Source organism: Vicia villosa, unplaced genomic scaffold (genome assembly GCF_029867415.1).
Source record: "Vicia villosa cultivar HV-30 ecotype Madison, WI unplaced genomic scaffold, Vvil1.0 ctg.002671F_1_1, whole genome shotgun sequence".
Lineage (NCBI taxonomy): Eukaryota > Viridiplantae > Streptophyta > Magnoliopsida > Fabales > Fabaceae > Vicia > Vicia villosa.
The window spans coordinates 2,271-28,594 of NW_026705997.1; the positions used below are offsets into that span (position 1 = coordinate 2,271).

The 26,324-nt window shown below is 38.7% G+C and overlaps 1 non-coding gene across 1 annotated transcript; it reads right to left on the reverse strand.

The window, feature by feature from the left end:
* Window positions 1–23,632: 23,632 nt before the first annotated feature.
* Window positions 23,633–23,739, reverse strand: LOC131639502 (small nucleolar RNA R71). Its single transcript, XR_009294977.1, has one exon. It is a non-coding gene; the product is annotated as a small nucleolar RNA R71 (small nucleolar RNA).
* Between the last annotated feature and the right edge of the window lie 2,585 nt (window positions 23,740–26,324).

A 26,324-nucleotide genomic window follows, 5' to 3' on the forward strand; every position in this document is an offset into this window, starting at 1 on the left:
TTAGAAATTTTTGGTGGCATTAATCACAAATTCACTGGTTCCCCTCGATGAATCCGGTAGGTCAGACCAATGATAGAAACCCAAGAAATTGATATAGCAAATGGGATAGTTTTTGATTGAATTGAAGAAATGGAAAAGGAAATACAATAGTAACCACCAGAGCAAACTGCTCCTACCATAGTAATAACTCCTAATTAAAATAAAACAACTCCCTGCCCCCCAATACCACTACCCACATGCATATATATATATATATATATATATATATATATATATATATATATAGCACTCTCTAAGTAACTGCTTATCCCCACTAACCTTTCTCCTAAACTAAATTTCCCAATTAGTGGGCCCACATGGATCCAACCCAACATCAATATTATGGACCCTATCAGAATCTAAGAACCGTCATAACCAAATTAAGTGTCACAATCACTACAACACGGAAGGGCTTTAAAAGCGCTTTTTATGGGCTTTAAAAGCGCTGTGAAAGGCAGCGCTGTCGTAGGTAACAAAAGCGCTTCAGAAAGCGCTCTGGTAGGCCCCCTATAAGAGCGCTTTTCTGGAAAAAGCGCTCTGGTAGGCCCCCCTATAAGAGCGCTTTCCTGGAAAAAGCGCTCTTGTAGACCCCCCTTTAAGAGCGCTTTTTCCAGCAAAGCGCTCTGATAGCCCCCCCTATGAGAGCGCTTTTTCTGGAAAAAACGCTCTGATAGCCCCCCTATAAGAGCGCTTTTCCAAAAGCGCTTTTCCTCCAACTCTAGCCAGCAAGAATTCCAAAACAGTACAATCCAAAATAGCAGAACCACAATAGCAGTACAATCCACAAATACAAATCCACAAAACCAAATACAAATCCAAAATAGCAGAACCACAATAGCAGTACAATCCACAAAACCACAATAGAAGAACTTCTTTTTGACATTGCCATCAGAAAGTAACAAGGTATGAAATACCAAATACAAATCCAAAATCAGTTTGTTATACCCCAAAATTTGCCCACTTCTTTTTTCAGGAAAGTTTCAATATGAAAATTAAGAGTCTCATATAAACATGGATTTTTTCAAAATATCCTGACATATGAAGAACTTGGTTTTCAGAATTTTTCTTACACAGTAACTTGGCTTACAGTGGAATTTATTCTTACGCAAACGCCAAATACTGTTCTTTACTTCACAAATACTATTTATTTATTTACAGATAAATAGTACTAACACAATCATGCAGAGTTAACTCTTTTTGCAGGCGCAGAAGCAGGAAACTCACACTATACTGTACACGAACAGTCGGTTGACAGACAAACTGCAGACAGTACAATTCACAGTGATTTGTACAATCAATCAAATCAATCATTCACAATTCAAATTTCCAAGATTTTTGTGTTAGAAGTCTTCTGAATATCACGCGATTAGCAGAAACTCAACACTGCACAAAAATCAGGTACGCTTAACTGCCTCCTATACAGACAGTCCCTAATCAGGGTTTTTCTTGTTTTAACAGGAGCAACAAGTTTTGAGAGGCTCAAATGGATTTCATATACATCCATACATCTCAAAGTACCATCATACAAATTTTCAAACTTCAATTCACTCAGACGCACCGTCAGCAGCTCAAACAGTCAACAGACGACCCGTTTGACCAAAAAAGTCAACTGACAGTCAAAAATGAAATTTTTTGTCAAAGTCCATATTTTGTCAAAGGATTCAACATTTGATCATTGGATGATCACAATTCATCAAGGAAAGATCAAAAATCAACAAAACCCTAAGATTCAAAATTAGGGTTTTTGCCTGAAAAGTCAACTCAACTTTGACTGATCATAACTCTCTCATCCTTCATCCAAAAAATGTCAACCAAAGCTCATTTTGAAGGAAATTCAATTATCTTTCAAATGCAATTGATCCCATGGTCATAGCATTCACCATTTGAAAAATATGGCCAAAGACATTACAGGTCATTTTCAAAGTCAACAAAAAGACACTTTTTTCAAATGGACACACAAGGAGAACCAAAAATCATTTTGATATGAGACCAAAGACATTGGTTAGAGGACTCTTTGAGGTTTCCAAAAAGTGCAAGATCTCCTTCATATGACAAAAATTGAAGGATTTACACCTTGTTGAAGTTGGCTAAATTTTGGGAAAATGCATGAAATCAACATTGCTCAAAAATGTTTTTTTTCCAAAAGATGCCAAGTTTTTATGGTCCAAACATCTTTGCCATGTTACTATGGGCCTCCCACGACCAAGACAAAGCCCACATCTTTATTGGCCATTTTTTGCATAATTTTATCTTACTTTAAGATTAAAATTAAAAGGAAAATGCATGGATAATGGTTGCTTGGCCTCCAAGTATGACTCACTTCAAGGAATCTTCATTTTTTCTGCAAGAATTGAAGAGCAAGACAAGAGCATTGAATGGAGTCAAGCTTGGTCAACAATTCAAAGATTTTTAATATTTTAAAAATCAAACTTTCAACAAAGACAACAAAGCTTCTTAGCTTGAGTTCCAAGCAACTTTGGGCTATAAAAGAAGCATCATACTTCAGCAAAAGGGGGACACACGAAATAGCAAGAGTATAGCCAGAAATATCATAAAATTCTCAAAAAATTACATACACTTTGTAATTTTCAAATTCTAATTTCCAATCAATATCAATACAATAAAGCTTTCTAATCATCTTCTCAAACATCATAGAGTAAGATTGAACTCTAAATATAGGCCCATGAGAGTCGTATAAAGCATATAAATGTTCTTCATGTACATATGCACTTAACTTTCGTTTTGTATACTTGCAATTAATTTCCATGCAAACTAACCACCCTAACATGTCTTATAAGGTCCTATATGAGTGATCTGGGCCTTAACATGAGAGTTCCCACGTGAGAATCAGGCTCTTATACCATTAACACGATGCATATGAGTGTTCATACTTGAATCTCTTCGAACCCATAGCTAGGAGCTTCAAACCTTAAAACTAATGACATATTTGGATTCAGGACACTGATTTTAGTGGATCTGGGTCACTTGTTTCTATTGCTAACGCTCGTATTTTTTGCAGGTTCATAGGTTGTTAAAAAACTGCATTTTTTTATCGTCCAAATAGGGGAGGTTAAAAACCCCCGCTATTTGAAGCTGAAAACCTCACTTCTGGAGGTTGAAGACGACCACGCGTCCAAGCGTGGTTCGTCTGACTTTTCAGCGCGCCAAGGTGGCCCTTCCCTCAAATCTTCATTCGCTGGTCAATCCAGCGTGGGCCCTAGTCAGAAGACTTTGAATTCCCCTTGAATTCAGTGTCCCTACCATCATATCATGCACCTACAAATCTGTGCCCTTGGATCAATCTCAAAGCCAATCCAACGCCTCACACATGCAAGCTCACCATGCTCCTTCATTAATTGCCACACCAGATCAGTATCCTTATATTTTTAATTTTATTTTCTATTTTTATTTTAGTTTCTTTGATAAATTAATTAAAAATAGTTAAAAACTTCCAAAAATTCCACAAAAAATATTTTAAACTTCTAAAATAATATATTATTTTATGAAACAAAAATATTTTATTTTTCTTCAAAATTTCAATATTTTTCATAATTAATTAGTATGTATTTGTATATTTGCTTATTAATTATTTTAATTAGTCAAAAAATCATAAAAAAAATTGTTCTTTGTGTTAAATATTGTTTATATATCATAAACTAATTTTGTACATATTTAGGATAATTTTCTCTTTAAGTTTTAATTATTTGTGTAATTATTTGCATAATTATGTTTTGATTAACTTAAAATATCCAAAAACAAATTTCAAAAATTCCAAAAAAATTAGTTTTGTTCTAAAATCAATTAACAAACATTTTGTACATATTTTTAAACTTATTTGCTAGGTTTAATCATATTTCCATCTTTTCTTTATTTTAAATTAATTAATAATGCATTAATTATATTTAAAATAAATCACAAAAATACAAAAATATGCCTTTTATTTCTTGCAATTTAAAATTCCTAGATAAATGTATAGGATGTCAAATTCATGTAAATAGGCTAGTTTACATTTCCCGCACAATCGATGTAATAGCGTAGATTTACTTTCTGCACTTTACATTTCCGCATTTTAATTTCCAGCACCCATATAAACTGCGTGTATGTCAAAGATAAAACTGAACCGTCAGATCACTAACTTCAAAGATAAATATCTGAATTCAATCACAATCACATTTGCACCTCCTAGGGTAACCCCTTTTCACTCTTTTCAAAATCAAAGTTACATTTCTACTGTTTCGAGTACAAAATCGAACCTTTTGTTTATATCCGACGAATGGATAGATTTTTAAAGGGAACAAGGATAAAGACCTCCTAACTCAGGGTAGACCTCCTAGTTTGCTTGCTCAAAATCAAAACAAACAAAATTCTCATACACTGTTGTTTTTTTTAAAACGAATTTTCCAAAAGACAATATTTTGTATACATCCAAACACGGATCATTACAAAATTAACGATCTTTTCAAAACATCTTTCGAAAGATAAACAAGCATTTGTATATATCCGCACAAGGATCATTACAAATTCTATTTGCAAAGGTATTTCAAAAACACAGGTAAAGCATTCCGAATCAATTGAAAAGTAAAGCAAATGAGCTAAGCAAACTAAAGAGCCCATGGATAACCATGGATACAAAGGGTGCTAACACCTTCCCTTTGTATAACCTACCCCCTTACCCAGAATCTCTCAAAGGTCTTTTTTCTGTTTCTTTTATAAACCTTTCCTTCATTGGATAAAATAAAAGGTCGGTGGCGACTCTGTAAACTTTTTCAAAAGTGACGCGAAAGCGTCCGATCGACAAAAAAGAGTCAGTTCACGTATCCCACCCACGGAGGGGTATGGCCCGAAAGGACGGTCCACAGAACTGGCGACTCTGCTGGGGAATACAAATTCAAAATGTTTTCAAAAGGGGTTACCTTTAGAGTATAGATCATTTCGATGTTTTCAATTGTTTGATCTGATTGCTTTACTTTTCACAGGTTTGCTTGGGTACTTTGCTTGTGTGAAAGATTCTAACCCGAATCTCGAGATACCTTAAGTATATGACAATAGACCAAGGAAACTGTACGGCATGTACCGATACGGTTGATCTGGTAGTCATCGTTAGTGTGATACTTTGGTTTATACTGATGTCCCTTGAAAGCGATCAAGGAGTATATTAGGCTTCCGAAGTGTCATTAACACTAATTTGTCTTAGAACCTTTTAGTTGAACTTGACTTGTGGCCTATTAAGTGGCTAGCTTTGAAATTGATCGAAGCTAGTTATCCTCGAGGAATATTCTTGATCGGCCGTCCGAGCGCCGTATTGAGATGTTGTCTCCAAGGATCATAGAACCCGAATACTATTCTAGGACAGGTTTTCAACCAACTCAACTTCAGAGGGGAGGGTATCACCTATCAACCTCATGCAAGCCTTTAAACCTAAGGCTATTGTTTGATTTGTTTTTGTGTGCCACATGTTTGCATCATAAACACATCATTTTTCACTACACATTTCAAGGATCAAAGAGTTTACTTTTGTTTTTGCAGGTAATGGCTCCCGCCACCAGAGATTACATCCGAATCAATATCTCAACGGTGCCATCTGAACTCAAAGTCTTGGTAGCAGAATTCCCCAGGAATGCTCAATTCACTGAAAAGCATGGTCACCTACTCCATTTGGTTACCTCAAAGTTTGAAGAAGACATGATACGGGTCCTGTTCCAGTTCTTCGACCCTGAACATCATTGCTTCACATTTCCTGATTACCAGTTGGTACCCACTTTGGAAGAATTCTCTGAATTAATTGGATTACCAATCCGAGATCAATTACCTTTCACTGGTTTAGAAAGAAAACCAAAACCTGAAGTCATTGCTGCTGCTTTACATCTGCAAAAGTCAGAAATCAAATCCAATTGGGAAACAAAGAGTGGAGTTGAGGGTTTGCTTGCCAAATTCTTACTGGAAAAGGCTCGACTACTGCTAGAAAACAAAAGTTATCCAGCTTTTGAAGAAGTTATGGCTCTTTTGATCTATGGGTTGGTTTTGTTCCCTAATTCCGACCAGTTCATAAGTGTACACATCATCAACCTTTTCCTAATTCGCAACCCGGTACCAACATTGCTGGGAGACATCCTACACTCTCTACACACTCGTACCACGAAGAAGCGAGGAACTCTCATGTGCTGTATACCACTGCTGGCTAGGTGGTTTACATGTCATCTTCCCCGATCAGTACTGAGAAATGAACAAAGAGCACAATGGTCTTACAGAATCATGTCTTTATCTCATTCAGATATCCGATGGAACAACTTCTTTCAAAGAGACATTACTATCATTGATCATTGTGGAGAATACCCTAATGTGCCACTCCTTGGCATTAAAGGAGGTATCACTTACAATCCCTCTCTAGCTCTACGCCAATTCGGATATGCAAGAAGCAACGGTCCTCATGACATGATTATCCGTGGCATTGTGTTTGATTACGAGAATGATTCTCACAGACACCGACGAAGATTCATACAGGCTTGGGACAGTGTCTATAGAATAGAAAGCAAAACTCTGGGGCAATGGAATTCTATTCCTATGGAACTTTACCTCAGATGGGTGCGTACTCATGCTCAAAAACTCATGATGCCCTATCCCGCTGTTCTACCTGTGACTATCGAATCAGAAGTCGAAGGTTACGAACCTCAAGTTATTCTACACCCGGATATGCCAACTGACTTGGAAGAGTTGCAAAAATCCTGGGTTCAACTCAAAGAGGAAAGAGACACCTTCAAAGAACACTGTCAGGACTATGAGAGAAGGCTATTCGAGCTCACCAGACAGCTTCAAGAAGAACAAAGAATCAACGCATTCCTGGGGACAAAGAAAAAGCGCCCACGGGAGACCTGAAAGATCATTTATTTTATTTTCTGTCTTGTAAGCCCAAATGAGGCAAAGAAAAAAGAATAAATTGATTAACTAACGTTTGTTGCTTCTTTAACAAATCTAGACTCTATGATCCTTGAAAACATTGCACACATGCATTCACATGCATTGCATACACATTGCATTTCATACATTGCATTTCATACATTGCATTCATATACATTGCATACACATTGCATACATGGCATCCAGTCATACACATTTCATAACAGGTTCTCATGACGGGTTTCTCATCTCTTCGCTGTTTATTTCAGTCAGAAGAGATGGAATCTGAGGCAAGCATCAAGAATCTCGAAGTACAGAATGCCCAAGTTCAAGTGGCAATTCTGGAACTGGCAAAGGGGCAACAAGAGCTGAAAGCCCTGATACTCAAGAAGAAGAAGAAGCCCAAAGAATCTGCAGGCTTGAGTTACCTGAGAAGGAAGATCAAGATCCCTGTCAAAAAGATCAAAAAGCCACCAATCCCTGAAATAGTCGGTGATGGTGAACAAGAAGATAATCAAAGCAACCAGGGTTCTGCTAAACCCTCTCTCTCTTCAAATGAAGAAGAAGATCATTCTGGAGACGAACAGGATGATGACAAATACCAACAGTTGGAGGATCGTATGAAAGCTATGGAAATACAAAAAATACCTGGCTTAGATTTCAATGATCTGGGACTCGTGTCGGATGTTGTCATCCCTCCAAAATTCAAAGTTCCAACCTTTGCAAAGTATGATGGAGTTTCTTGTCCAAAACTACATTTGAGATCTTATGTGAGGAAGATACAACCTCATACAACAGATAACAAATTGTGGATTCACTTTTTCCAAGAAAGTCTGTCAGGTACACAACTCGAATGGTACTACCAGCTAGAAAATACCAAGGTTCATACTTGGGAAGAATTAGCTGCTGCTTTTTACAAACAGTACCAATACAATGCTGATCTTACACCCACTCGTACTCAATTGCGAGGCATGTCTATGGGACCAAAAGAAAGTTTCAAAGAGTATGCACAAAAGTGGAGAGATATGGCTGGAAGGGTTCAACCACCCTTATCTGATCGCGAACTAGTCGACATGTTCATGGGCACTTTAACTGGCCCATTCTATAGCCATTTGCTGGGAAGTTCATCATCAGGTTTCACTGACCTAATACTGACCGGAGAACGTGTCGAAAGTGGCATTCGAAATGGAAAAATTCAAGTAGGATCCTCCTCTGGTACTACAAAAAGGCCCATCAGAAATGAGGTCAATACAGCGCAAATTCAGACAAGTCACAAAAGTGATCAGCATCAATCTGTAGGGGCAGTTATGATCTCCGCATCTGCACCTCAAAAAGATCAACAGCCAAAATATACGCATCGACCAGATGCACCAAGAAGAACTTTCACCAAAATCAACATGCCAATCTCTCAGGCATTGCAGCACTTGCTTAAAGCGGATCTGATCACATTAAGGGGTCCTCCGAAGAATGTCAATACTTCTTCTCTGAATTATCGCCCTGATGCAACATGTGCCTATCATTCAAACTGTCCAGGACATGACGCAGATCACTGCTGGGCCCTGAAAAATAAAATCCAAGACATGATAGATGCTGGAGAAATTGAGTTCGATCCTCCAGAAACTCCAAATGTCATCACAGCACCTATGCCAAAGCATGACAAAACTGTTAATGCTATCATAGACACAGTTTACATTTATGATGTGAACGAAGTATCAATTCCACTCCTCGAAGTCAAAAGAAAGTTCATCCAAGCTGGTTACTTTCCAGGTTGTGATCCCGACTGCTTTTATTGCTCACGCCAACCCAATGGTTGTGAAAATCTAAAGATGGGAATTCAAAAACACATGGATCGCCGTATCATTATGTTTGAGAGGCTCCCTTCTATGGACATGTTGGGCAAAGTCTTTGCCAACGGGATAAGAATGGAAGACGTCTCAGTGATCTCCAGCTTACCATTCAAAATCTCTACCAAGGCTCCATTCAAACTTTCTGCTACACTCAAAGTGGCATCAGTAGTCATTGCTAGACCAACTCCATTTCCATACTCCTCAGACAAAGCTGTCCCATGGGGATATGACACTAATGTTTACATTCATGGAGTTAAGCAGGATCCCTCGACTAAAGAGGACGCAACACTAACTACTTCAGCTGTAAGTAACATTGCAGGCACTAGCAAGATCACGAGAAGTGGAAGAATCTTTTCACCAGAAATTTCTCCAAATATTGCTGCTAGTCCAATCCAGGTTCCAATTCCTATTCCAGATATCAACACTCGAGGCAAAGAGCCACTGATCGAACCAGTTCAAAATCCGGTAGAGATCACTGCTGAGGATCCATCAAAGCAAGAGATGGACGAAATATTGAAAATCATCTGCAAAAGTGATTACAATATTGTCGAACAACTGGGGCATACTGCTTCAAAAATCTCAATGTTATCTCTGCTAAAATATTCAGAAGCTCATGCTAAAGCTCTAATGAAGTTCCTTCAAGCTGCGCATGTGCCTCAAGAAATCCCAATCGACCAATTTGAGAATTGTGTCGCCAGTCTTACAGTGCCCAATGGTCTTGGTTTCTCTGATGTGGATCTAACTCCTGCTGGAAGAAATCACAACAAGGCCCTGCACATCTCTATCGAATGCAACGGCACCACTCTGTCTCATGTGCTAATAGACAATGGTTCCTCTCTAAACGTGTTACCAAAGGTAATACTGGAAAAACTTGACTTCAAAGGAGTTGTGCTACAACCAAGTGATGTGGTTGTAAGAGCCTTCGATGGGTCAACAAGAACGGTGTACGGAGAAGTTAAGCTCCCAATCAGAGTGGGCTCTCAAACTTTCGATGTTATCTTTTCCGTAATAGACGTTCTTCCAACATACTCCTGTTTACTAGGACGCCCTTGGATACATGGGGCAAACGCTGTAACTTCTACCCTGCATCAGAAGTTAAAATACCCAGTAAAAGGAAAGGTTGTCACAGTCTATGGCGAAGAAGAATATATGGTCAGTCACTTGAGCAACGACAAGTATGTTGAGATGGAGGGCGAATCCATCGAAACTCCGTATCAAGCTTTTGAGGTTGTATCTCCAGATATCTCTACCACCAAGCATATTCCTGCTACTCCAGCTACAACTATGGCTTCTCTCAAAGATGCCAAAGCCATGATTGAACAGGGTGATCGCACAGTATGGGGACAACTCCCTGATATACCCTACAAGTCCGACAAGCTAGGTCTGGGCTATAATGGTGAAAATCAAAAGAATGATCAAAATCCTCGCTCTGAAGGGTTAATATCACACTTCGCCAGCCAAGAAGTAAACGCCATTGATGATGAAGGGACATACTTGAACCACATCATTCAGCCATATCCAGACGAAATTCCACCCATTACCATGGGAATGTGGGATGCTGTGGGAGGACCAAATGACGGTTACAACTACCAGTATATCACACCTCAGAATTCTTACATTGCTCTGGAAGATCTTACTCCAACAGAAGAGGGTAATCAAAATGACGGAAGTATCACAAGTCCCGTCACTCAGCAATATCAAAATCCACCCAAAGAAGTATGGGACACGCTAGGAGAACCCAGCGGCAAATACGACTATATGGTGAAATATTCCGCTCCTCCGAGCTTTTCAACTCCCATCAAAGACATTGTCCCGACTGGATGGGACGAACAGTACGACGACAACTTCGCTCTTGAAGAAGCCAGGAAGATGCCAAACAACGAAGGTTATTTTCTGTCACAGTACACTCCTTATCAGGATGCACAAGTCTCTATTCAAAACATCATTCCTACTGCATGGGACGGCCTTATCGAGCATCTCGCTCAGCCAATAGAGGGACCTCCACCTGGATTCTCATATCCAACAAATCATCCAACTTATCCTGAAGAATTACCTACGCATTTTCCCACTAGCGGAATCAATGCTACGGAAGACGAAAAGAACAACTGCAACTGGAACAGCTGGGTGCTCCCTGCTAACAACGGTGGATTGAACAACTGGAAAGCAGAGGATGTGATCTCCTTTGATCAGGAGTAAATGCCATTTCCTGTTTTCTTTGTGTATATTGTGCAAAGATAAAAGTGGTTCCTGAACAATCGAACCATGAGCTTGAAAGCCGTGTGCCTTAGCACAACGGTCCTTCTACAAAAAGGGTTTGTCATATCATGATTATGTGCATTCAATAAAATCATGGGATGCTTGCATGTTCAAAATTTTGTGATCCTTTTTCTTTCTTTATTCGCTTTCAAATAGCTATGTTTTTCTCTTCATACACACTCACATATCTACCATGCAGATTCACATACACGCTGGATCCAGTCAATAACGACTCTGCTATTGCCCGTCATGACTTTGAAAATCCGATCTACCAAACTGAGGACGAAAGTGAGGAAGATTGTGAAGTGCCAAGAGAAATTGCAAGACTTCTAGAACAAGAAGAAAAAGCCATACAGCCTCATGAGGAGCCGATTGAGGTCATCAACTTGGGCAGTGACGAAGAAAAGAAAGAGGTCAGAATTGGGGCTGACTTAGAAAACAGTGTCAAGCAAAGACTGATTCAATTGTTGCAAGACTACGCCGAGATATTCGCCTGGTCTTATCAAGATATGCCTGGCCTTGACACGGACATTGTAGTTCATCGCCTGCCAATCAAAGAAGGAAGCACTCCGGTCAAACAGAGACTGCGAAGGAGTAAGCCTGATATGTCAAAAAAGATCAAAGACGAGGTTGAAAAACAATTCAATGCCGGATTCCTAAAAGTTGTAAGTTATCCTCCTTGGATAGCTAACATCGTGCCTGTACCCAAAAAAGACGGGAAAGTCAGAATGTGTGTAGACTACAGAGATCTGAACCGGGCAAGCCCTAAAGATGATTTCCCTTTACCGCACATCGATGTACTAGTTGACAATACCGCACAATGCAAGGTATTCTCCTTTATGGACGGATTCTCAGGGTACAATCAAATCAAGATGGCACCCGAAGACATGGAAAAAACAACCTTCACAACTCCCTGGGGAACCTTTTGTTACAAAGTAATGCCCTTTGGTCTAAAAAATGCTGGAGCTACCTACCAACGAGCAATGGTAACACTATTTCATGATATGATTCATCAGGAAATAGAGGTGTATGTCGATGACATGATCGCAAAATCCAACACCGAAGAAGAACATTTGAGTCATTTACACAAGCTGTTTGACAGACTCAAGAAATACAGATTGCGACTGAACCCGAACAAGTGTACCTTTGGAGTAAGATCCGGTAAACTCTTAGGTTTCATCGTCAGCAGTAAAGGTATTGAGGTTGATCCTGCCAAGGTCAAAGCCATTCAAGAAATGCCTATACCCCGTACCGAGAAACAAGTCAGAGGATTCTTGGGACGTCTAAACTACATAGCCAGATTCATTGCCCATATGACTCCTACTTGTGTGCCAATCTTCAAATTACTGAAGAAAGATCAAGTGGAAAGATGGAATGACAAATGCCAGTTAGCCTTTGATAAAATCAAAGAATACCTTCAAAAACCGCCAATCTTGTTACCTCCTGTGGAAGGCAGACCTCTGATAATGTACCTAACTGTGTTAGAAGATTCAATGGGGTGTGTACTCGGACAACATGACGATTCCGGTCGAAAGGAGCACGCAATCTACTATCTTAGCAAAAAGTTTACCGATTGTGAAACAAGATACTCACTACTCGAAAAAACTTGCTGTGCCTTAGCATGGGCGGCTCGCCGACTAAGACAGTATATGCTAAATCACACCACTTTCCTGATCTCCAAGATGGATCCAATCAAATACGTGTTCGAAAAACCTGCTCTCTCTGGAAGGATTGCAAGATGGCAAATGATCCTAACAGAATATGACATTCAATACACTTCGCAAAAAGCAATCAAAGGAAGTGTGGTAGCTGATCATTTAGCTCATCAAGCAGTAGATGATTATCAGGCATTGAACTTTGACTTCCCAGACGAAGACATTATGCTAGTCAATGACTACAAACAACCAGGATCCCGATGGACTATGGTTTTTGACGGAGCTTCTAATGCGCTCGGCAATGGCATCGGAGCTGTGATCATTTCCCCCACAGGAGGTCATACACCCTTCACCGCCAGATTGTGTTTCAATTGCACCAACAATATAGCCGAATACGAAGCATGCATTCTGGGTCTCAAAGCTGCAATTGATCTAAAAATCAAATTCCTTGAAGTCTACGGAGACTCGGCCTTGGTAATCTACCAAGTCAAAGGGGAATGGGACACAAAGCACCCAAATCTAATTCCATACAAAGAACATGTGTTGAGTTTGATTCCTTACTTCGAGGAGATCACTTTCGAACACATCCCACGCGAAGAAAATCAACTAGCTGATGCCTTAGCTACCATGTCATCCATGTTCAAAGTCAATTGGGACGACGAAGCTCCTATGATCACCATTTACAGGCAAGACGAACCAGCCTATTGCAATGAGATCGATACCAAACAAATGGAAGACAAATCATGGTTCCATGAAATACAAAGGTATCTCGAAACCCAGGAGTACCCTGAAGGAGCATCTATTAACGACAGAAAGTTTCTAAGGAGATTTGCCTCCAAATTCTTCCTAAGCAATGGAACTTTGTACAAGCGCAACCATGACTCGACTTTACTTCGTTGCGTAAACAAGAAGGAAGCAGAACAAATCATGGAAGACATACACAATGGTACCTTCGGTACTCATTCCAACGGACATACAATGGCTAAAAAGATCTTGAGAGCAGGTTACTACTGGTCTACCATGGAGACAGATTGCCATCATCATTCCAAAACTTGTCACAAATGCCAGATATATGCCGACAAAGTGCATGTACCTCCAGTTCCATTAAACGTTCTGACGGCTCCTTGGCCTTTCGCAATGTGGGGTATTGATATGATTGGAGAAATCAAACCTACTGCTTCCAACGGACATCGCTTTATCCTGGTCGCTATTGACTACTTCACAAAGTGGGTAGAGGCAGCTTCATATGCTTCTGTCACCAAGAATGTGGTAGCCAGGTTTATCAAGCACAATCTCATTTGTCGGTACGGCATCCCCGAAAGGATCATCACTGACAATGGCACGAATCTAAACAACAAAATGATTACTGAACTCTGCACGCAGTTCCAGATCAAACATCATAATTCTTCTCCATATCGACCAAAGATGAACGGCGCTGTCGAAGCCGCCAACAAAAACATCAAGAAAATCATACAAAAGATGACAGTAACCTACAAAGACTGGCATGAGATGTTACCTTTTGCTCTTCATGGTTATCGCACATCTGCGCGTACTTCAACAGGGGCAACTCCATTCTCGTTAGTCTACGGTATGGAAGCAGTTCTCCCAATCGAAATCCAGATTCCTTCCTTAAGGATCATGAAAGAAGCCGATCTAGACGAAGACGATTGGATTCAAACTCGATTCGACCAAATACACTTGATCGATGAGAAAAGACTTGCAGCTATCTGTCATGGCCAGCTATACCAAAAGCGCATGATCAAAGCATTCAACAAGAAAGTCAAAAGTCAAGCATACCAAACTGGTGGCTTGGTTATCAAACGCATCATCTTACCACAAGGTGATCCCAGAGGCAAATGGACCCCCACCTACGAGGGACCATTCATAATCAAGAAAATATTCTCCGGCGGTGCCATGTTGCTTACCACCATGGATGGCGAGGATTTCCCACACCCTGTGAATGCGGACATAGTCAAAAAGTACTTTGCTTAAAAAAAAAAAAAAATACAGCTCGCTAAGTTGAAAACCTGAAAGGGCAACTTAGGCAAAAATGAGCGTCTCGGTGGATTGAAAACCCGAAAGGGCGATCCAGGCAAAAATTAGAGACAAAACAAATACAATCCCGGTAGGCTGAAAACCTGAAAGGGCAGCCTAGGCAAAAATTAGGGAATAAAGCATACAACTATGTCCCGCTCAGCTGCCTACTCACCGACAAGGTTCAACACCTCAAAGACACCGATCAGTCCAATCACTTTCTTCCAACAAGTGAGGGATGAGATGCTCGAAGACAGATTGGCAATAGCAGAATTGAAACTTGACTGGATCGTTCTCACATAGCTATTTCTTTTCATAAATACTTTTCAAAACTTTCTGACAATTTCCTACTTCTAGGATTGTTGTCTCCCTATACTAATCCGCCTATCACGGCACCTTTTCAAAAATCAATGCAGCTTATAACTAACATTTTCATTTTTTCTGTTTTGAATACGCGAGCATCCCAATGATATTTTGAATGAACATATGCATTTGAATATGATTGATGTTTACCAGGAAAAACAGGAATAGCATTCCGGACATGTCCCAATTATTTGGACATTATCCTAAACCAGCATCAGAAGGAAGTTTCCCCAATGGAGACACATTCCTCAACAAATCCCTCAAAAAGATTTTTCTTTCGAAAGAAGTCTTATTCCCCAGCAGGGTTGTTCCAGATTACTGTCTTCAGAAGGTGTGATCTCCGCACCCAAACTTGGTCAGATAGTGCATCGGAGGATTATGCATCTTCCTCATTCCCACTCCAAAGGGCGTCACAGTCCGAACTCTCAAAACTACTGTTCATCCCCGAGCAGTAATCAAAGATCCTTCAATAGAACATCCTGGTTCTCAAAGAATTTCCCCAACCCAGGGTACTCAAGCGAGACAGAAGATCATCAACAACCACGATGCCTTCACTTCCAAATGGCTAGCAGGGATTTATTTTCCCAATCACAATGCCTTCATTTCTTGACGACTAAGCTGGGATTTATTTTCCCAATCAGGAGCTTGACACGCTCTAAGCTGCATAAACCATGCATCACATTCACACTCATATTCACATTCACAATCATGCATCATACGCATATTCATACACAACATAACTTGCATATTTCTCCTCTAGCTCGAGGATCTCATATCATACATGCATCATAGACATCGCATATTATTAACTTGATTTTTCAGGTAGACAGATGTCTTCAGCAAAGATGTTCTCACTCACATGCAGTGTTCATCCTGAATCTTATTCAGACAAGCAGTCCTTTCAGATACAATCAAACCAAAGATTCACTCTGAAGAACTCTCATTCTCAACTCATTTATCATCTAACATTGCTAGTCTAAGGCGATACCTCAGACGGTTCCAGAACGATCTAGCATTTCAGATCTAAGGCGATACCTCAGACGGTTCCAGAACGATCTAGCATTTCAGATCTAAGGCGATACCTCCGACGGTTCCAGAACGATCTAGCATTTCAGATCTAAGGCGAAACCTCAGACGGTTCCAGAACGATCTAACATTGCAGATCTAAGGCGATACCTCCGACGGTTCCAGAACGATCTAACATTGCAGATCTAAGGCGAAACCTCAGACGGTTCCAGAACGATCTAACATTGCAGATCTAAAGTGATACCTCAAACGGTTCCACAATGATCAACTTTCAAATCCTTCATCAAGATATAATCAACAGATTCATTCTGATGAACAAACCATCAACACATTGTCCAGGTGGCATCCGAAAGCCCATCTCAGGTAATGTTTCAATCTGCCAACAACATTTCACAGACAACATTCAAATGCAACTTCCAACATCTCTGCTGATCAAGGTAAGTGCAAATTTTCAGGGCATCTATTTATTCAATCATCTTCTACCTTCAGATTTCAGACAATCTCTTCAGGTTTAAGAAGATTGAATAGGGGCAACTGTTATACCCCAAAATTTGCCCACATCTTTTTTCAAGAAAACTTCAATCTGAAAATTAAGAGTTTCATATAAACATGGATTTTTATTTCAAATATCCTGACATATGAAGTACTTAAATTTCAGAATTTTTCTTACACAGTAACTTGGCTTACAGTGGAATTTATTCTTACGCAAACGCCAAATACTGTTCATTACTTCACAAATACTATTTATTTATTTTACAGATAAATAGTACTAACACAGTTCATGCAGGGTTAAATCTTTTTGCAGGCGCAAAAGCAGGAAACTCACACTGTACTGGTAACAATTGTTTTTGTTTTCCCACTAACTTTTGTGCTATATTCCATTATTTTCAAAATCTTTTCAAATCTATCCTTTCAAATTCAAATCTCAACTTTATTCTATCCATCTCTCTTTTCCCAACAATACCTTACACTTTCTTTCAAATCTCACTTCCACTCAAATTTCCTTTTGTACGGAATCACATCATTCCCCAACGTCTCTATCATCTTTCCATTCTATAAATACCTCTCATTCTTTTCACAAATCTCACATCAAATTCTAAATCATCTTTCAAATTTCTACTTCATCATCCATTTTCTTTCTTCTTTCCTAGCAAGAATGGCAAAATGGATAGAGACACTGTTTCTTACAGTCATCACCATTGCTACGGTGATCATGACTTTCTTCTGCCTACACAGTCCTGAGAAGTGTGGACCTGCAATGGTTGCATTCCCAATCCTCTACATGTTATTGATCATAGCATGGTTCATCAACCGTCATTTTTAAAGTTTGCCGTGTTTCTTATTTTCTTAAACGTACCGTCTATTCGTCGTACTGTTCAATAGTATGTAATATTTATACTGTCAGTATTAAATGTTGTACTAGTTGTCATAATATTGCTTAATTACTAAGATAATATTTTGTGTATTTTCTGCCAGTCAAATATTTCTATTTCTGTGCATTAAACAATTTTCAGGTTATTATCGGTAATTTTGCCCGCATACCGTAAATATCAGTTATTTATTATGTTTCTGTTTTCTAACAAGTCATGTAAATAAATTTTCATGCTTCACACCAAACAAAAACAAAAATAACAACAAAAAAAAAAAGAAAATTAACTTTGACGGTTGATTTTTCACTTTAACTGCTGCTTCAGTACACGAACAGTCGGTTGACAGACAAACTGCAGACAGTACAATTCACAGTGATTTGTACAATCAATCAAATCAATCATTCACAATTCAAATTTCCAAGATTTTTGTGTTAGAAGTCTTCTGAATATCACATGATTAGCAGAAACTCAACACTGCACAAAAATCAGGTACGCTTAACTGCCTCCTATACAGACAGTCCCTAATCAGGGTTTTTCTTGTTTTAACAGGAGCAACAAGTTTTGAGAGCTCAAATGGATTTCATATACATCCATACATCTCAAAGTACCATCATACAAATTTTCAAACTTCAATTCACTCAGACGCACCGTCAGCAGCTCAAACAGTCAACAGACGACCCGTTTGACCAAAAAAGTCAACTGACAGTCAAAAATGAAATTTTTTGTCAAAGTCCATATTTTGTCAAAGGATTCAACATTTGATCATTGGATGATCACAATTCATCAAGGAAAGATCAAAAATCAACAAAACCCTAAGATTCAAAATTAGGGTTTTTGCCTGAAAAGTCAACTCAACTTTGACTGATCATAACTCTCTCATCCTTCATCCAAAAAATGTCAACCAAAGCTCATTTTGAAGGAAATTCAATTATCTTTCAAATGCAATTGATCCCATGGTCATAGCATTCACCATTTGGAAAATATGGCCAAAGACATTACAGGTCATTTTCAAAGTCAACAAAAAGACACTTTTTTCAAATGGACACACAAGGAGAACCAAAAATCATTTTGATATGAGACCAAAGACATTGGTTAGAGGACTCTTTGAGGTTTCCAAAAAGTGCAAGATCTCCTTCATATGACAAAAATTGAAGGATTTACACCTTGTTGAAGTTGGCTAAATTTTGGGAAAATGCATGAAATCAACATTGCTCAAAAATGTTTTTTTTCCAAATGAGTCCAAGTTTTTGTGGTCCAAACATCTTTGCCATGTTACTATGGGCCTCCCACGACCAAGACAAAGCCCACATCTTTATTGGCCATTTTTGACATGATTTTATCTTATTTTAAGATTAAAATCAAAGGAAAATTGCATGGATAATTGGTGACTTGGTCTCCAAGTATGACTCACCTCCAAAATCTTCAATTTTCTGCAGAAGATTGATGCCCAAGGCAAGAGCATTGAATGGAGTCAAGGCTTGGTCAAAAATTCAAAGTTTTTTAATATTAAAGAACCAAACTTTCAACAAAGGCAACTATAGCTTCTTGCTTCACTTCCAAGCAGCCTTTGGGCTATAAAAGGAGTAGCATACTTCAGCAACAAGGGGAGGGACACACGAAATATATCAAGGCATAGTCAAGAAACTCATCAAAATTCTCTCAAAATTCCATAACTTTGTAAAATTCAAATTTCATTCTCCAATCAATATTAATACAAATCAAGCTTTTTAATCATCTTCTCCAACATCATAGAGTAAGATTAAACTCTTAATACAAGCACATGAGAGTCGTATAAGACATTCAAAGTTCTTCATGTACATATGCCTTTAATTTTCGTTTTCATATATACAATTAATATCAATGTAAACTAACCATTCTATCATGCTCATAAGGTCCCATGTAGATGATCTGGGTCTTAACATGCCAACTCCCACGTGAAAATTAGCCTATACCATTAACCATTGAACATGAGTGTTCATACTTGAATCCTTTCGAATCCATAGTTACAAGGCTTGAATTGAAAAACTAACACCACCATCGTGTTCAGAAGACAATTTTAAGTCAGTCTGGGTCCTTTTCTTTTTCGTTCATGGCTGTTTTTGTAGGTTTTCAAAAAAGCATGGAAATCTGAAGGAAAATCCGCAGGAAATTCCATAAGTAAATCCGCAGCTAATTTCGCAGGTACCAAGGAAGAAGATGATGAATAGTGGCGCTGAAATTTTGACCGCTTGCGTGGCAATTTCTAATCATCCCATTCGCTGGTCAAAAAACGTGGACCCCACGTTGAACCCTTGACTTCAGCATGATCACATGTTGAACCTCAAACCATGTGCATCATGTATCCACGCATCTGGGCCTTTGATCTCCATCAGTTCTTCATCCAACGCGCCTGATCCAGCAATCCACACCATGGACTTTCAATCATGCCACACCAGATCATATCCTTTTTATATTTTCTATTTTTATTTTATTTTTATTGCAAAAATAATTAAAAATACTTAAAAAATTCCAAAAATTCCACAAAAAATATTTTAAACTTCTAAAAATATATATTATTTTCTGAAATAAAAATATTTTATTTTTCTTCATAATTTCAATATTTTACATAATTAATTAGTATATGTTTATATATTTACTTTTTAATTATTCTAACCAATCAAAAAATCATAAAAAAAATTGTTCTTTGTGTTAAATATTGTTTATATATCATAAACTAATTTTGTACATATTTAGGATAATTTTATCATTAAGTTTTAATTATTTGTGTAATTATTTATATAATTATGTTTTAATTAACTTAAAAAATCCAAAAACAATTTCAAAAATCCCAAAAAAAAATTTAGTTTTGTTCTAAAATCAATTAACAAACATTTTGTACATATTCTAAACTTATTTTCTAAGTTTGATCATTTTTTCATCTTTTCTTTATTTAAAATTAATTAATCATGCATTAATTATATTTAAAATAAGTCATAAAAATCCAAAAAATATGCCTTTTATTTCTTGCAATTTAAAATTCCTAGATAAATGTATAGGATGTCAAATTCATGTAAATAGGCTAGTTTACATTTCCCGCACAATCGATGTAATAGCGTAGATTTACTTTCCGCACTTTACATTTCCGCATTTTAATTTCCAGCACACCTATAAACTGCGTGTATGTCAAAGATAAAACTGAATCGTTAGATCACTAACTCCAAAGATAAAATATCTGAATTCAATCACAATCACATTTGCACCTCCTAGGGTAACCCCTTTTCACTCTTTTCAAAATCAAAGTTACATCTCTACTGTTTCGAGTACAAAATCGAACCTTTTGTTTATATCCGACGAATGGATAGATTTTTAAAGGGAACAAGGATAAAGACCTCCTAACTCAGGGTAGACCTCCTAGTTTGCTTGCTCAAAATCAAAACAAACAAAATTCTCATACACTGTTGTTTTTTTAAAACGAATTTTCCAAAAGACAATATTTTGTATACATCCAAACACGGATCATTACAAAATTAACGATCTTTTCAAAACATCTTTCGAAAGATAAACAAGCATTTGTATATATCCGCACAAGGATCATTACAAATTCTATTTGCAAAGGTATTTCAAAAACACAGGTAAAGCATTCCGAATCAATTGAAAAGTAAAGCAAATGAGCTAAGCAAACTAAAGAGCCCATGGATAACCATGGATACAAAGGGTGCTAACACCTTCCCTTTGTATAACCTACCCCCTTACCCAGAATCTCTCAAAGGTCTTTTTTCTGTTTCTTTTATAAACCTTTCCTTCATTGGATAAAATAAAAGGTCGGTGGCGACTCTGTAAACTTTTTCAAAAGTGACGCGAAAGCGTCCGATCGACAAAAAAGAGTCAGTTCACGTATCCCACCCACGGAGGGGTATGGCCCGAAAGGACGGTCCACATCTATGCCTAAAAGACGAAGAATAGGTGCTGAAGTAAAAAGGGAGTGCAATTAGGACCCAAAGGCCCAAAAGAGACGAACCAGCCCACAAAGGAACAAAAATGCGTAGCCCAAACCATGCAAGCAAGTGGAGACGCACGTCTCCACGTTCTCTTCTGCCACGTCACCAAGAGGAGACGCCCGTCTCCATTTCCCTGAAGATTCTCCACTTGAGACGCACGTCTCAAGTCACGCACCCAGTCTCCCTGAAGAACCGGAGACGCACGTCTCCAAGCCAGTCTGCAGAATCTCCTCTTTTCACGCAAAGCAACTGCAAAGCCTCTCCTATAAATAGGACCAGCCACTTCACTTCAACCAGTCCGATTTCCTGCCAACGAAGTGCTGCCGAAATTGTACCGCGAACTGCTTTTCCTTATTCTGTTTTCATTTAACCGTCTATTTTCTCACAACGATTTCTACACTGGAAATTGTTGTGAACTTTTCATAGATCTAGCCTTACGTTAGATTTATCGCTTTATTTTCCTTGTTTTTATTTTTTCTGCCATTTAAATTCCGAAGAACGATCCAGCCAACCTGTGGTGGAAGTTCGAGTACTTCAAGATTCAATTCAATCCAGATTTATTTTAATTCAGGTTTTTTATTTACCGCCTTATTTATATTATTTATCTGCATGATATATTATATGCCATTTAATATGCGTATTATTATGAACCGAACCAATATATGTATGTTTAATCGTATTAATATGTCTGGCTAAAATACTAAAGGTGTCGGTATGTAAAGTAAGTTAACCGTAGGGGTCCGAAATAAATTGGCTTAAATTATGTTTTATTAATTATCACTTATTTTTGGTTCATATGTCTAGTTTAATTAGTAAGTCTTAAAACCAATAGAGCGAAAGTTTGAGGGATTAGGACGGTCAAAGGTTAAAATCAATAGAGCGAAAGTTTGAGATCTTTAACTGGATAGTAGACATAGGACATTAGTTTTAAGGATGGCGAAAGCGTATTAAAACTAATTGGGACTTATTTATTTTCAAAAATTGTTTTTACACTCGAGCGGGATGGCGAAAGCGTACGTTAGGGATATTAGCATGTTCTGAGTCAACAGAGCGAAAGTTTGAGATTAGGAGATTTAAATAGATAACAACCTCGTAAAATAGGCATTTTATTAGTTACATTGTTTTCAAAAAGCTCTTCTAAAATCTAATGGGATGGCGAAAGCGTACATTAGGATTAGGATAGTAGTCTGAATCAACAGAGCGAAAGTTTGAGACGAGGATTTTTAATCAATTGGAATTAGTAAAGATTTTTAATTTAATTATGCAAAAGCCAATGAACCTTCGGATTACCTGTAGTTAAACGAAATACATACTGATACCTGTCTTTTATTATTATTCTTTATTTTCTCACAATCACTTTCCCTTAGGAACAATCGAAATTTTAGTACTCCTAGCTTTACATAGTAACCTTAGATAACGGTAGATCGATTCATAGTCCCTGTGGATTCGATATCTTTTAAAACTACACGACACGACTGTGCACTTGCAGTTATCAGATTTATAGACACGTAAAGTCGCGATCAAGTTTTTGGCGCCGTTGCCGGGGACTATTTAAGTCGATATCGTAACTCACTGTTACACCGTAGAGACTAGGAAAATTCTTCCCTTTCTTTTTGAACGATTGTATGCCAAATACTCGTTCACAAGGAGGAGACTTAATACAACGAATTAACGAGATCGAACGTTTCATTAACGTTAAACGTCGAGCTCGCAACCTTCCCGAAGTAGCAGAAATTCCGATTAATCAGGAATTGAATTTTACTGATCAAATCAATCAAATCACCCCGAAGTTAGAGATGGCTGCTATTCGTCCTCTTAGAGACTATGCCGCTCCTTCGCGCGCTGAACCGCATTCAAGTATCGCACCACCTGCGATTGAAGCGAACAATTTCGAACTGAAACCTTCACTGGTCCAAGCTGTTCAACAGAATCAATTCTTTGGAAGCCCTGTAGACGACCCCAATCTCCATTTATCCGTGTTCGTGCAATACGCCGACACTATCAAAGCCAACAACGTTAGTTCCGAAGCTATTCGATTACGCCTTTTCCCTTTCTCCTTGAGAGATAGAGCGAGAGCGTGGCTTCAATCCCTGCCTTCCAATTCCATAACTACGTGGGACGAATTGAAGAGAGTATTCTTAGCAAGATACTTTCCGCCTAGCAAGACTGCTATGCTTAGAGGTCAAATCAACGGATTTACCCAGAAAGATAACGAATCGCTTTTCGAAGCTTGGGAACGTTACAAGGACATGCTTAGAATATGCCCTCATCATGGACTCGAACCATGGCTGATCATCCATACCTTTTATGGTGGTCTCTTATATAACACTAAAATGACTATAGATGCCGCTGCTGGCGGAGCATTAATGGACAAACCCCATGATGAAGCATACAAACTCATAGAGAACATGGCACAAAACCATTACCAATGGGGAGGAGAACGCGCCGCTCTAGAGAAAGCCCAAACCAAAGGAGGAATGTACGAAATTAGTGGTATAGACCGCGTTAACGCTAAAGTAGACGCTTTAACTCAAAAGATCGAGAATTTAACCATCACTCCTTCAGCCACCGCTGCCGCTGTAGCACCTAACTGCGAGATTTGTGGATTGACTGGGCATGTAGTTGCTGAATGCCAACTCTTGACTGGAGTCCCATCTGATCAAGTAAATTACGCTCAAGGAAACCCTTATTCTAACACGTACAACCCTGGATGGAAAAACCACCCGAACTTTTCTTATAAGAACAACAATGCGTTGTACGCGCCTGGACAAGCACCTGCTGTACCACCTGGCTACCAAAAAGCGCCTGTAGCTGCTCAAAACACCCCTAGGAAGTCAAACCTAGAAATCATGATGGAGAACTTTATAGCTTCCCAACAACAAACCAATAAAGACTTCCTGAATCAAAACATCCACAATAGCGAGCAACTAAAACAACTATCGAACAAAGTAGATGCTTTAGCTACGCATAACAAAATGTTAGAAACTCAAATCTCACAAGTAGCTCAACAACAAGCACCTACTGCTGCCCCTGCTGGCACGTTTCCTGCTCAACCACAACCTAATCCTAAAGGACATGCGAACGCGATAACACTACGAAGTGGAACTAATTACGATGGACCCATAGATCCTAGAACCCAAAACGTACCCATGTCACAACAAGAGCCAAAGGAAACCCAAAAGAAAACAACCGACGAACAAACTGCTAAGACTAAAGAGAACAATAACGAAGTGGAACCCGAAAAAGAGAAACCTTATGTTCCACCACCACCTTATAAGCCACCAATTCCTTACCCTCAAAGATTAGCCAAATCAAAAACCGAAGCGCAATTTAAAAGATTTGTAGAGCTTCTGAAGCAATTAAACATAACCATACCATTCACAGAAGCCATAACTGAGATGCCTTCGTACGCTAAGTTCTTAAAAGAAATCTTATCAAACAAAAAGAAACTCGAGGATAACGAAACTATAACGCTTACCGCTGAATGTAGCGCTATCATCCAAAACAACATGCCTCCAAAACTGAAAGACCCTGGTAGTTTCTCTATACCCTGCGTAATTGGAAAAACCATCATAGAGAAAGCCTTGTGCGATCTAGGAGCTAGTGTTAGTTTGATGCCTCTTTCGACCTGTAAGAAACTCAATCTAGGTGAGCTTAAAGCAACAAGAATGTCTCTTCAACTAGCAGACCGTTCAGTTAAATATCCTGTAGGAATGTTAGAGAACATCCCTGTTCGTGTAGGTCAATTCTACATCCCGACTGACTTCATCATTATGGATATCCAAGAAGATTCTAACATCCCGATCATTTTAGGAAGACCATTTTTAGCGACCGCTGGTGCAATTATAGATGTAAAGCGAGGAAAGCTTACTTTCGAAGTAGGAGAAGAGAAAATAGAATTTATCCTTTCCCAATTCCTAAAAGCACCTTCTATAATTGACACATGCTGTTCTGCTGACATAATCGACGAGTGTGTCAAGGAAATAAAATCCGAACCAAATAAGGAAACCGAAACCCTAAGAATTCCTATGCCGCCAATTTTTGAAGATGACAACTGGCGTGAGGAATATCAAGATAACCACCTGAGTGAATGCTTAGCTTTAACCCCTGATCCTATACCTGGACCAAAGAAGCCTGCTATAGAGCTGAAGACACTCCCTACCGATCTTAGATACGAATTTCTAGACGAAGAACAAAACCGACCAGTTATAGTGAACGCCAACTTAGGACAAACCGAGACTGTGAAATTACTTACTGTCTTAAGAAAATACCCGACCGCTTTAGGATACAACATATCAGATCTGAAAGGTATAAGCCCTTCCCTCTGTATGCACCGCATAATGCTCGAAGACGACTGTAAAACATCTAGAGAACATCAAAGGCGAATAAATCCTATTATGAGCGATGTGGTTAAAAAGGAAATCCAAAAACTGCTAGAAGCTGGAATAATATATCCTATATCCGATAGTAAATGGGTTAGCCCTGTTCACGTCGTACCAAAGAAAGGAGGAGTCACTGTAATCACTAACGCAAAAGGAGAATCTGTAGCACAACGTACCCAAACTGGATGGAGAATGTGCATTGACTATAGGAAGCTAAATAAAGCTACCCGAAAAGACCATTTCCCTTTACCTTTCATAGATCAAATGCTCGAACGCTTAGCTAAACACTCACATTTTTGTTATCTGGATGGATACTCCGGATTTTTCCAAATTCCTATCCACCCTGACGACCAAGAGAAGACCACATTCACCTGTCCTTATGGTACATTCGCTTATAGACGAATGCCTTTTGGACTCTGCAATGCACCCGCGACCTTCCAAAGATGCATGATGGCAATATTTGCCGACTTCCTAGATGGAA